The sequence below is a fragment of the Periplaneta americana genome, chromosome 12 (assembly GCF_040183065.1).
Source record: "Periplaneta americana isolate PAMFEO1 chromosome 12, P.americana_PAMFEO1_priV1, whole genome shotgun sequence".
NCBI lineage: Eukaryota > Metazoa > Arthropoda > Insecta > Blattodea > Blattidae > Periplaneta > Periplaneta americana.
The window spans coordinates 66,673,363-66,686,312 of record NC_091128.1 but is presented as its reverse complement, the minus strand read 5'-3'; positions in this window follow the sequence as shown (position 1 = coordinate 66,686,312).

Genomic DNA, 12,950 nt, shown 5'->3' with positions numbered 1-12,950 from the left:
CTGTCGTTTATATGTTCACACTCGCCTCTCGTATCGCCATTATTAATTAATAAACACACCACAGTACAGTCCGATTCATGGGAGTGCCATAAATGACTTTCATTCGCCTCCTGCATTTTCTAAATTAAGGAGAAGAAAGCATTGCATAACCAGAACCAAGAAATTATTGCAAATGTTCATTACTTCATGAAGCGACAGGCGAAAAATACATATGGGTTGTGTCGAATTGTCTTCATTGATAACAAACTTTCATGAAGTACGAGAATGAGTTGCGGAAGCGACAGGAATCGACACGTTGGATAAATAACCGAAAGAATAGGTATGCTGAAATAAGAAAATACGTAATTCAATAATCTACGAGATTCGATCCAATACTGTGGATTGAGTCTCGGCGTAGCTCAGTGGTTAGAGATCCTAGTGCGTGTAACTGGGAGTCACGAGTTCGATACCCGGCACCGGAGCGAATTTTCTCAATTAATAACCTGTGGTAATTCGATAAACCAAGCAAGAAATCTCATGTTCCAAAAGTCTTAATGGAAGCAGATCAATATGAGAGTTTAATTTAATGATTTAAATCACGCGTAGCACGTGTTTACAAGGAATGATAATAGGTCACAAGAAAAGCCGTCGATTCGTTTCTTGTGTTTTTTTTAGTCTGAGCTTGATGGATGAATTTTTTATACCGTAATAATTCGTATACCTGTCGCATCTCGCCGTTAACCGATTTAAATCTTTATTTATTAAGACGCTCCCATTATCAATTACGTAACGCAAAAAATGTTTAATTTTTTCACTATCTTCATAGTATGTGTCAGCAATTTCGCATCTTCTCCAATAACAGAGTCCTTTTTCTTTGTGGCGGTCTTCTGAAAAGAATGGCCAAGATTTAAATTATCCTTTTCGTGTTTTGACTCGTAGACTTCAGCACCACAAGGAAAGGGATGGATGAAAATTTGGTAATTTTTGGGGGAATTTTTTTTTAAGGAAATGAATCTATGCTGACTACTTAGACCTTGCACTTTGACGAAGTTTTAGAATCCTACGGCGGTTGTGTCATTAATTATTAGACTATCTTAAAAGACAGCGACCATGAAGTTTAAAATACATGCAAACTTTTAAACTATTTTTCCATACTTTTTCCCTATTTCTCTGCATTCATGTTGCTAAGAATTTCGCAATTTTTACCCTAGGAAGCTGACATTTTTACTGCATGTTCTTTAAAATATACTTAACAAAGTTATGTTCACACTTTTTCAAAAAAGAAAATAATTTTTTAATAAAAATAAATTGTCTGTTTGTATTATGTAAATTATATAAATTTGAATATCAATAGCTTTATTTTTTCTCCTACTTTAACAAGATGAAACTAAAAATGTGAGAACATAGCAAAGATACTGTAAAAAAATCAGACAAAGCTTAAAATTTGGGAGTGGGCGAGAAATTTAGAAAATATGCAAATTATTATTATTACTACTACTATTACTATTATCATTTTAATTGCTGTAGCTTATTTACCAGACGTCAAGTTCTTAATTATTTATTTTTTTGTAAAGTCATTAATGGTGATATTGATTGTGAAGCTTTCCTAAGCAATATCAGTCTTCGTATTCCAGCTAAGAGTTTAAGATTTCATAATTTTTTTAATTATAGAAATTCTAAATCTCTGTCTTCGGTCTGCATGTATAAAATATGCTAATTTGCATGGATTTGGACCTATTTAATGCATAGTATATACTTCTTGAGTTTTATGTCAGTTATTATTTTATGCCTTTTGTTTAGATGGTATTTAAAAAATCGGAAAATATTTAATTAAGATTGTAGAGAGTAACCTTCATTTTAAATGTTACGTCTCTACGTCGGCTAGTTGAAAATACTGGAGTGAATTTTTTTAACCGTCAACTCCTTTCTCTCTCCTCTCTGCTCCTTTGGGGGATAAAGAAATCCTCAAAAGTTATTTGAATGTAGTACCTGAAGTTGAATTTTCTTTACATTCCTTATACATTTTAGAAACAATTCTAAGAGATGAGGTGAATAGTCTAACTCAATTTTATAAAGGAGCTTTTGTTTTAAATTTAAGGGCTGAATGTATGCTGGTTCAAAAAATAAACCAGTATATTTTAATCATTATTACCTCCCATTTTCTTGCTTAATGTTCGTATTTCGCAAAACTGAGTCTTATCTCCAAGATAAAAAGTCATAGTTAATTGTAGATAGCCTAAACGTTTTCAAACTCTATTATATAATAATAATAATAATAATAATAATAATAATAATAATAATAATAATAATAATAATAATAATAATAACAATAATAATAAAACTGAGTCTTATCTCCAAGATAAAAAGTCATAGTTAATTGTAGATAGCCTAAACGTTTTCAAACTCTATTATATAATAATAATAATAATGATAATAATAATGATAATAATAATAATAATAATAATAATAATAATAATAATAATAATAATTTTGAACAGTAGTGAGAAATTTAAAACATACTTTACAGCTACATAATTTCAGAATAAACTAGTAACGCAGGAAATGAGAGTGAGGTTTCGATTGCATAGACATAACTTGAAAATAAAGAGGCGAATAATATGACGTAGAAAGCATAATTCATTGAATTCTTGAAAATATTCATCTCCTGAATCCATTTCAGCCCTTAAACTTATCTTTATCCTAGTAAACAAATGTCTCATTAGTTCCTAGGCAAATTATAACACTAATTAAGGTAGCTACAAAGTTCGTCTTCGCGTATCTCACTATGCACCGTAAATTACGACTAAAGTGTCGTAAGTTGTGATTCCGAATGCAAATTCTGCCTACTGAAGTCGGAAGTAAATAAAAGAAGTTGAAGTGACATTCCTGAATACGGCCCACACGAAATACAAACCCAACTCTACTATGCAAATAGCCGCATAGAGCACAAATAAAACAAACAACTACCAACATAATTATGTAAGATAAATATTTTGCTATGATTAACCCAGTAATATACATTATTTTAAAGTAATATAAACATTAATATACCTGAGAGTTGTCCTTTCTCGTCTATACATCTTCATGGCAGAGGATGGTCACTATCTTTGTACTCATTCACATTGAAACGTTTTTAAAACAAGATTTAAATCTGATATACTGTATAAGGAATTACATAACTATACATATACGTTTGTTAGAAATACAGAAACGAATTAGATTGTCATCAATCGCGAAACATTAACCGATTCCGCAAAAATAATAAAATATTACAACCGGACGCTCTATTGCCCTCACTGTGACAACCATATTGTCATACTAAATATGTCGTACTTCAACAACCAATTAGATATCGGCATTATTTCTTACTTTCTGTAGAACTTGAGGAGAAGGGATTGAAGATATAAAAAATATTGACAGGGTGATCAGAAAATTGGCCAACGAGTGCAGAGAGGACAGAAGAACATACCGGTTTTAGTTAAAACAATCCAGCCCCCTTAGAGCCCCAGAGAACAATAATGGACGCCTGCGAATAATAATAATAATAATAATAATAATAATAATAATAATAATAATAATTTAAAAAAAATTGTATGAAAATTTAAACATTCGAATATTTTGAGTGTAATAAGGACATTATTAAATTGCTGTCTTTCAAAGTTTCTCATTGCTATATTCTACATTCTGCCACAGTCTACTATATACAGTCACGAAGCTTGAGTATTGAGGGTGCTAGAAACAATAGACTGTGACGGTACTATTTTGCATTGCCTGTAATGAGGCGATATTAGCGATCCTAGTGGTGAGCAACTATCTAATGTTTGCATATTTACTACGTATTGAGTTTCGCGACTGTATATACTAGACTGTGATTCTGCTCTGCACCTAAGGACAGACGCCCACGCTAGAATAATGTGAGGAAAATGGGGGTCTCATCTAGGGTAGCCAGATTGTACGTTTTCTTCTTATTCTTACTTTTTTACTTTTAATTGTGTATTGCGTAATTTTAGAGATTACACTGTTTTCTCGCAATATAATTATTTTCAACATTGAGTCTACTATACCTATACTGTATATTATAGAGATGTATTTTTTTTTATAATCCTACGAAGTTTGTGATCATATGTAAGAAATAAGTGTTCTGTGGACTTAATAAAGTTTGAATTACAAGTATTTTCCTATTTCAATCAGTCACGCAGAAAATTTATCCTGGACAATAAAAATAATGTATTACTTCAGACCGCCAAATCATCTCTTAAATATGAGTAATGTCAGCAATGCTTCATGTTTTTCTAGGCATCAATGGTTTCATTACACTTAGACATACTGCAAATATACAGACTAACATACAGGTTCTGTAAATGTACTATTTTATAAATGAATAGAATTAGGAATCATAATGAATCTTTTGACAAAGGATTAACAGAAACAACCTACACACAGGGTTTAAGGAGATTTAAGATGATTAGTCAGTCCGTTGATTATAGAACAGTTTTTTTGTACATACAGTATATATATATATATATATATATAGATTGTCTTTATACTTTATAGTAACGAGGAAAAGATTATGCAGCGACAACTGGATTTATCTCGAAAATTGTGTGCCGGGAATTGGTCCCTTTTCTTACGCATGCACACATACTGTATAGACTACTGCAGTTCCATAAAAGTGGTGCATTGTTTTTGGAGGTGACTGTCCATCCGAGTCCACTAGGATAATCGGGGATGTATGTTTACTCTTATGTCTCAACCATCCCAGCTGTAGTTCGCTTGCGACGAAGATAACCGATCTTGCTGCTATGAGTAACTCGCTCTGGTGTTCTGATTAACAAAATCCATCTGCCTAAATCGATGGCGCCCACTATAACTGTTTTTGACGTCAGTAATAACTAAAGCCCATTTTTATATACACGACTGCTATTTCGTACATATTTGACTATGCCCCCATATGATTGTGATACTTACTTACAAATGGCATTACGGAACCCGCAGGTTCATTGCCGCCCTCACATAAGCCCGCCATCGTTTCCTATCCTGTGCAAGATTAATCCAGTCTCTATCATCATATCCTACCTTCCTCAAATCCATTTTAATATTATCCTCCCATCTACGTCTCGGTCTCACCAAAGATCTTTTTCCCCTCCGGTCTCCCAACTAACTCTATATATGCATTTCTGAATTCGCCCATATGTGCTACATGTTCTGCCCATCTCAAACGTCTGGATTTAATGTTCCTAATTGTCACGTGAAGAAAACAATGCGTGCAGTTCTGCGATGTCTAACTTTCTCCATTCTCCTGTAACTTCATCCCTCTAAGCCCCAAATATTTTCCTAAGAATCTTATTCTCAGACATCCCTAATCTCTGTTCCTCTCTAAAAGTGAGAGTCCAAGTTTCACAACCATACAGAACAACCGGTAACATAACTGTTTTATAAATTCTAACTTTCAAACTTTTTGACAGCAGACTAGATGACAAAAGCTTCTCGACTCAATAACAGGCATTTCCCACATTTATTCTGCGTTTAATTTCCTCCCGAGTGTCATTTATATTTGTTACTGTTGCTCCAATATATTCGAATTTTTCCAACTCTTCGAAGGATAAATCTCCAATTGTTATGTTTCCATTTCGTACAATATTCTGGTCACGAGATATAATCATATACTTTGTCTTTTCGGGATTTACTTCCAAACCTATCGCTTTACTTTCTACAAGTGAAATTCCCGTATTTTCCCTGATCGTTTGTGAATTTTCTCCTGACATATTCACGTCATCCGCATAGACAAGAAGCTGATATAACCATTCAATTCCAAACCCTGTCTGTTATCCTGAACTTTCCTAATGACATATTCTAGAGCGAACTTAAAAAGTAAAGATGATAGTGCATCTCCTTGCTTTAGCCCATAGTGAATTGGAAAAGCATCAGATAGAAATTGGCCTATATAGACTCTGCTGTAAGTTTCACTGAGATACATTTTAATTAATCGAACTAGTTTCTTGGGAATACCAAATTAAAAAAACTAAAACTTCACTCTTAACCGAGTCACATGCCTTTTTCAAATCTATGAATAACTGATGACTGTACCCTTGTATTCCCTTTTTTTACAATATCTGTCGAATATAAAAAATCTGATCAATAGTCGATCTATTAATATCTGTCGAATATAAAAAATCGTATCAATTTTCGATCTATTACGCCAAAAACCGCACTAATGATCCCCAATAATGTCATCTACATATGAATCGGTCATTTCAAAAATGTCATGACTGAGAAAATTGAAATTTTACAGGAGAAAGAAAAAATTACCTACAGCATAAACTACCTAACTTTTAATTGTCATACAACTGTCAATGATTAAAGCGTTATCAAGGAAAGTGTTGCATTATAGATTTTTCATTTACCATTTTGTGTTTGGGATAAAATACATTTTTAAAATCAATGACTCATGACCTTTTTGCAATGAACGTTTACATTTTACCAATTAAATATATTTCTAGCAAATAATGTTTTAATTACATACATTTTTAATACACCAGTATACAAAAAAATGAGAGCACTTATGTGTACTATTTTCATATTACATAGCTGTATTTTATTTAGAAAAATAGTGAAATCTAATGCGAAATCTACACACTTTGAATAGAAGACAGATCGAGAAAGTAGTTTCTTGTTTGTTTGTTTTTAGTCCTCTTCATCATTCTCAACTTCTTTTCCTCCTTCTGTTGGCCATTCCTGAAGTTGATCGTAAAACTCTGTATACTCAGCTGGAATATACGTCTTCACCTTAAGAATGTCTCCAATTTTTTGAAGGATAAGCCAACTCTGTAGGAAGTACAGGATTCTTGTTGTAAGTGTGCAGGAGATTGAATTTCTCTGTGCCGGCACCGTCGATGAACTGCTCAGTTTTCACTTGACCAGGGCATCTTGAGCTGTATTCAAACGTCATCCACTTAGAAGGGGAAAAAGAAATTTTATGTTCCTTGGGAATTTTTCCCATACAGTACTTGACTCGGAGAGAGAAGTCTTCTTGTAATAAATAGGCCACCATCGCTTAAAGTCCAGTACAGGCACAGCATCAATGGTTTCTACTGAGAACTTGCATGATGCCTTTTTAATCATAACAGCATACTCCTCAGGTATGTAGACCCTATCATAACGTTTTATCAGTTTCTTTATAGTCCCAAAATCCCTGTCGTTTAGCAGAAAGCTGTGACCTCTTATTGGAAAGTAATGTTTTATACTTTGAAATCTCTTTGTTGATATCATGGATAAACAAAAGCAGATCATTGTGTTGTTTTTATTTTGACCAGCGCACCCGTCAGAGAATAGATGCAGCTCAGTTACATTCTGTAGAATATGTTTCTGGATGTAATGATACAGAAATGAGCACACGTCATTTGCACCTTTGTGTGTTTCGCCTTCATGATATACATAAAAATGTGAGAGATTAGTTTTCTGATTATGTATGCCAAACACATTGACCCCTAACTGCCTCAAATAAAAAATGTCCTGTACAGGAATATTTGGAAGCGGCAAATTTTGCATAAAATCGAAGGTCAATCCAGAAACATTATCCTCTTTTTGACTACATTCAGAGGTTTTATTAATATTGGCATAAATTTTTTTGGACCTTCTACGGTGAACCATCAATTCTGCTACTGCAGCTCACTTCACAGACTCTGCAAGATGGGGAGTGCGTATTTTAGCCGATAAAACTTCACAAGTGCTGCAGGTGTCAACTTGTGGTCGCCAAAATCTTAGGTTGAAATTTTCTTTGAAATATTGTAAGTAAAATTTATACTTGACATTTAAATCAGGATTCTCTTTTATGAACATTTGGTGCATGGTCTTTACATCTAGTCTGCCATCTAAGTATTGTAATTCTCTTCCGGAATAATGTGTGCTTTTCTTAGGGAAGGAACTAATGTGATCACTGATCTTTTGACAAATCTCTCCTGGGATAACATTAGCTTTCACATGCTTTCCTCTGAGATCACAAGGACTTTCTCCTTTAACTAGCAACAAACAGAGCCTACGAACCCGTTTCTCTGTTATGCCATGAAGGCTAATAAATGCTCTTTTACAGACATTGATTTCCTTTTTTCTACCATTATGAAGTAATTATAGTTATTATTTCTTACTTTAGGATTTTCCTTTCACGGTCTTCTGCTTTTGACTTCTTGAACTTCAATCAGGCCTCGTAAGTAGATGTCTTGTTCGCCTTTATCATTGAACTTATTTAGGTGTGCAATAACGGACATCTGTTCCTCATCATCCAACAGAGAAAAGCAGTTCTTGTTCTTACATTTGAAACAACAAAATTATAGGTGTACTATTGCTGATTAAACGAAACAAAATTTAACTTACAAAATTCAGTATGAAAAAAGTTTTTCCTTACATATAAAATAATCAAGTTACATGTGTACATTTGGCTGATTAAACGAGAGAAAATTCCACTAATTTCATTATTTATAAAATAATATACAATTCACTAACCTGCAATCATCTCCTGTTTTCCGAGAAGAACATCTTTCTCCTTTCCAATTCTTAATATATTCCACTCCTTTCACTTTCGAATCACGAGTAATGTTTCTTCTATATTGATCAGCATTTTTCGTTCTTTTCTTTCCTTTAGGAGCACTCAATGAACTTGAAGAATCGAATTCTGACATCTTTCCACAATAAAACCTTACCTTCAAATGCGACAACAATGAGTATTCAATTAAAAATAAAAAGGAAACAGGAAATACTACTAATTCCCGCCAATTAACATTCTTAATATAAACTACAGATTTAAAGTCAGTCAGTGCAAAAAGGTCACGAGTCAAAGACTCACGACCTTTCTGAAATAAGTGGAAATTTCAAGCTTCGATTACAGCACTGTTTGAAAATTTATTCATGACCTTCTTATACAGACTGGTCGGGCTACCTCTATATAACAATATTCAATGTATAACTCATTTTTGTAAGAAAGCTGACTCATGACCTTTTTGCAATGACCGATTCATATGGAGTTAACCTTCTCAAAAGAATTTTGGACAAAATTTTGTACGACGTCAAGAAAAGTGATTTTCTTCTAAAGTTATCACAGTTAGTCTTGTCCCCCTTCTTAAAAATAGGTACAATTATGGATTCCTTCCATTGTTCTAGTACTATTTTCTTTTCCCAAATAGCAAGTACAAGTTCAAAAATTTCGTTAGATAATGCGCTTCCACACTCTTGTATTAATTCTGCTGGAATTTGATTGATACTTGGAGACTTGTAATTTTTCAGATTATCTATCGCAATTTCGACTTCTGAAAGTGTGGGATCGGGTATAAATGGCTCAGCAGTTTGTATTTGAATTTCGTCCCGATACCTGGCCTATGTACATTTTGTAGTTGCCCACAATAGTTTTTCCATCTGTTCAGAATTGAATGAAAGTCTACAAGCAAGTCACCAATCTTATCCTTAATCACGTTTATCCTTGCCTGATATCCGTTCTTAAATTCCTTTATATAAGTCTCGAATGTTTTTATTCTTACTATTTGTTTCTACCTCATTCAGTTTTTCCTTCAAGTAGCCTCTCTTTTTACTCCTAGGAGTACGAATTGCTTCGCGCCTTTTATTGAAATAATTGTATCTATTCTCCTCAATTGGATCCTGCAAGAATTTCAATTTTGCCTGTTTCCTTCTTTCTACTACCATGGAACAGTCTTCATCAAACCACAGTTTCTTTTTCTTAGTTTCATGAAAACCTATGCTCTGCTCAGCTGCAATTTTGATATTATCTCTGGTATTTTCCAACACACTATTAGCATCTAACTCTTCTTCAACTTCGTCGGAACTTGCTAAAGTGGCAAATCTATCGAAATTTCGACTTGATAATGTTGCTTAGTTTCCTCGTCCTTTAATTTTTTTTTTCAGATTATTGAATTTACTTATATTAACTTGCTGCTCTACTCGCTTGGCTACTGATAGTCTTTCTCTTAATTCTCCAATTACCAAATAATGGTCAGAATTACAGTCTGCCCCCCTGAAAGTTCTGTTGTGCCCAAGGGCTTATCATATAGAACTGGAAAACATGTTGAAATTCCTTCAAAGAAAGCTCCTACATCAGAGGTTAGAATTTTATATATGCTTAACTTGTTATTATGTATATTATTACAATATTCTAATGATGTACGTTGTTAGTTTTTTTTAATTCCTGATGCTTCAAAATAAAATTAATTTTTAAGAAGTGATTTAAGTTAAATAAATGATTATGGATGTTACTTTAGTCTCATTATATTTGTAATAAACATTTGCATTTTCATATCTGACTAGGTGACGTGCAAGTACAAATGCAAAGACCTTAGACCTGACCAAAAGCATATGCTATTTACGAAGTTCTATGACCAGGATATTCTTGATGGTCCTTATTCATGTTGGGTCAGTAATTCGTCGCTGGCATGGAACATATGAGGATCCTGCTTCAAGTTGTCGCCAAGGATCAGTTTTCTACTCCTTCCCAAATGGCACATGTGACATGTTACGTGTTTGCAAATGCACATTCATGGATGTATTTGCACTTGGTCGGAAACGACTTCATGTCATAATTAAAAAAAAAGGAAATTTTGTGAAACCACATTCAAGGATATGCGTACCCAACATGCAGAAAATAAGTATGAAGAAGACAGGAAGCAAGTAAAGGAACATATAAACTCATTTCCCAGTGAAGTCAGTCATTATACCACAGTTAGGTCCAATAAGGAGTATTTGAGTCCAGATTTAAATATAAGCAGGCTTCATTCGCATTTTAAGAAAATAGTTTCTGAGACAAGAGTTACCTCATGTTTTATCGTAGCATATTCTTGAAAGGATTTCCACACCTCTCTGTTCACAGACCCAGGAAAGACACATGTAAGATATGTGATGTCTTGAATATTGAAGCCAAAAGAGGAACTTCAGACTCTAGGAATGCAAAGATAAGATTAGAGTTACATCATCGGAAAGCACAGAAAGCACAGGACCTTCTAAAGGCTGACATCAGTGCATCTCAGCTTCCCGACTGCAGAAGGTGCTGCATTTCAATGGATTTGCAGCAAGTGATGTTTGTGCCAACTTTTACACACTCCGAAATGTTTTATCGATGTCAGCTGTCATGCTACAACTTTGGCATCTCCGTTGGTGATACCCTTCAATCGTAGATATGTATGTGGGACGAGCATATAGGGGGCAGGGGAGGAAATGAAATTGCATTTTGCCTCTTGAATGTATTGAATATTAGAATCACTGAGAAGAAAAGACTGATATGGAGTGACAACTGTGCTGGGCAAAATAAGAATCGCGTGATGGTATTTATGTGCCTCTTCTTGGTGGCAGTTGGATTGTTTGAATACATAGAGTAGCGGTTCCTTGTGAGTGGGCACAGTTTCCTCCCATGTGATTCAGATTTTGCATTTTTCCCTTTGTGGTCTGACTTCAAGTTGGGCATGAATGTTGACATTTTATTAAGTCAATTGCCATTATACAAGGAGCACACTCAGTTGAGTGACTTGGTGGCCGGGATTCCACAGTAATATGCACAGTAATCTGTACAGAAATATGCACTGTTGCTAGAAGAATTTGTTAAGGATTATTATTTTATTGATCCTACAGAATATATAACAATTAGAAGAATTTATTAAGGATTATTATTTTATTGATCCTACAGAATATATAACAATTATACAAATATATTCTGTAGGACCAATAAAATAATAATCCTTAGTATGTCTTCATTTATCAAACAAGGTGTGATCTATTTGGTTGTGTGTCAATCAATCTGGAGAAGTCCAAGTATATTTATATATGTTGTACTTTTCCAATTAAATTTTTTGATGTGGTGAAGTTGACTAACCTAACTCCATTATCATTAGTAGTTCCAATAGTTGGTTTAAAAATATCCTCCTGTCCTACTTTAGCATTGAAATTTCCCAATAAAATTTTCATGTCTTCAAAAGTGTGTTCCAGTTCCTCATAGAAGCTATCCGTTATATGATCACCTTTTTCTCCTGTAGGGGTGTGAGCATTTATAACAATGATATCGCACAATCTACCCGTAAGTAAATACGATAACCTGTCACTGATAAACTCGACCTCTCTTACTGCTGATTTTATTCTTTTATGAATAAAGAATCCTGTTCCTAATTGGTGATTATTGTTTCCTTTCCCACAATACAAGTAATTTCCTATTGGCAATATGCCATTCCCATTTTAACCAGGGGTGTATTTTGCGGGCTACCGGGGCTACCGGCAGTAGCCCAAGGAAATTACAAAAGAAAAAGTTTATAATATAACATAATGTAATAATTTTGTATTACTAGTTTTACCATAGTAATTAAAATTAAAGTAATTGTTAGATATATTTTATGTAATAATAGGGTCAGCGGTAGCCCAAACCCTTTAACCAGTATACGCCACTGATTTTAACCTAATCTTCTGTACTCCCACAAAGTCTATTCTATATCTAGCTAGTTCTTTTGCTACTAATGTTACCCCTCCTGTTGTATAAATACTCGTGATATTCCAAGTACCAAAACTTGTAACCTTATTCCTTTGCTGTGGCCACGCCAAAGAATCAGTCCCATTCCGAGGCTTATGTTGGAGTTTCGTAACAAGCTCTTTTTTATGGTAATGGATTGTTAGCCCTTCACCCAACCCTCAAACTGAAGAACCACTCCTTATCAGCTGTCCGCGATTGCTTACTCAATATATTTGCAGCTACACTCCATATCTGGAGGCGACCTCCTCTATCCGCAACCTGAGGACTGCCATGGTGATCATACAAAGTACCAGTTAGCCATGAAATACTAGACATCCAAAAAGTTATTAAAATCTCACTGCCTTACAAAAAACCATTAAGTTACTATACAATGGATATCTGCACCTGTGGCTGCTAAGGGAATGAACATGCAGATACTTTGACTAAAAAGGATATCAAAATTTTACAAAAGAAAAATACAACA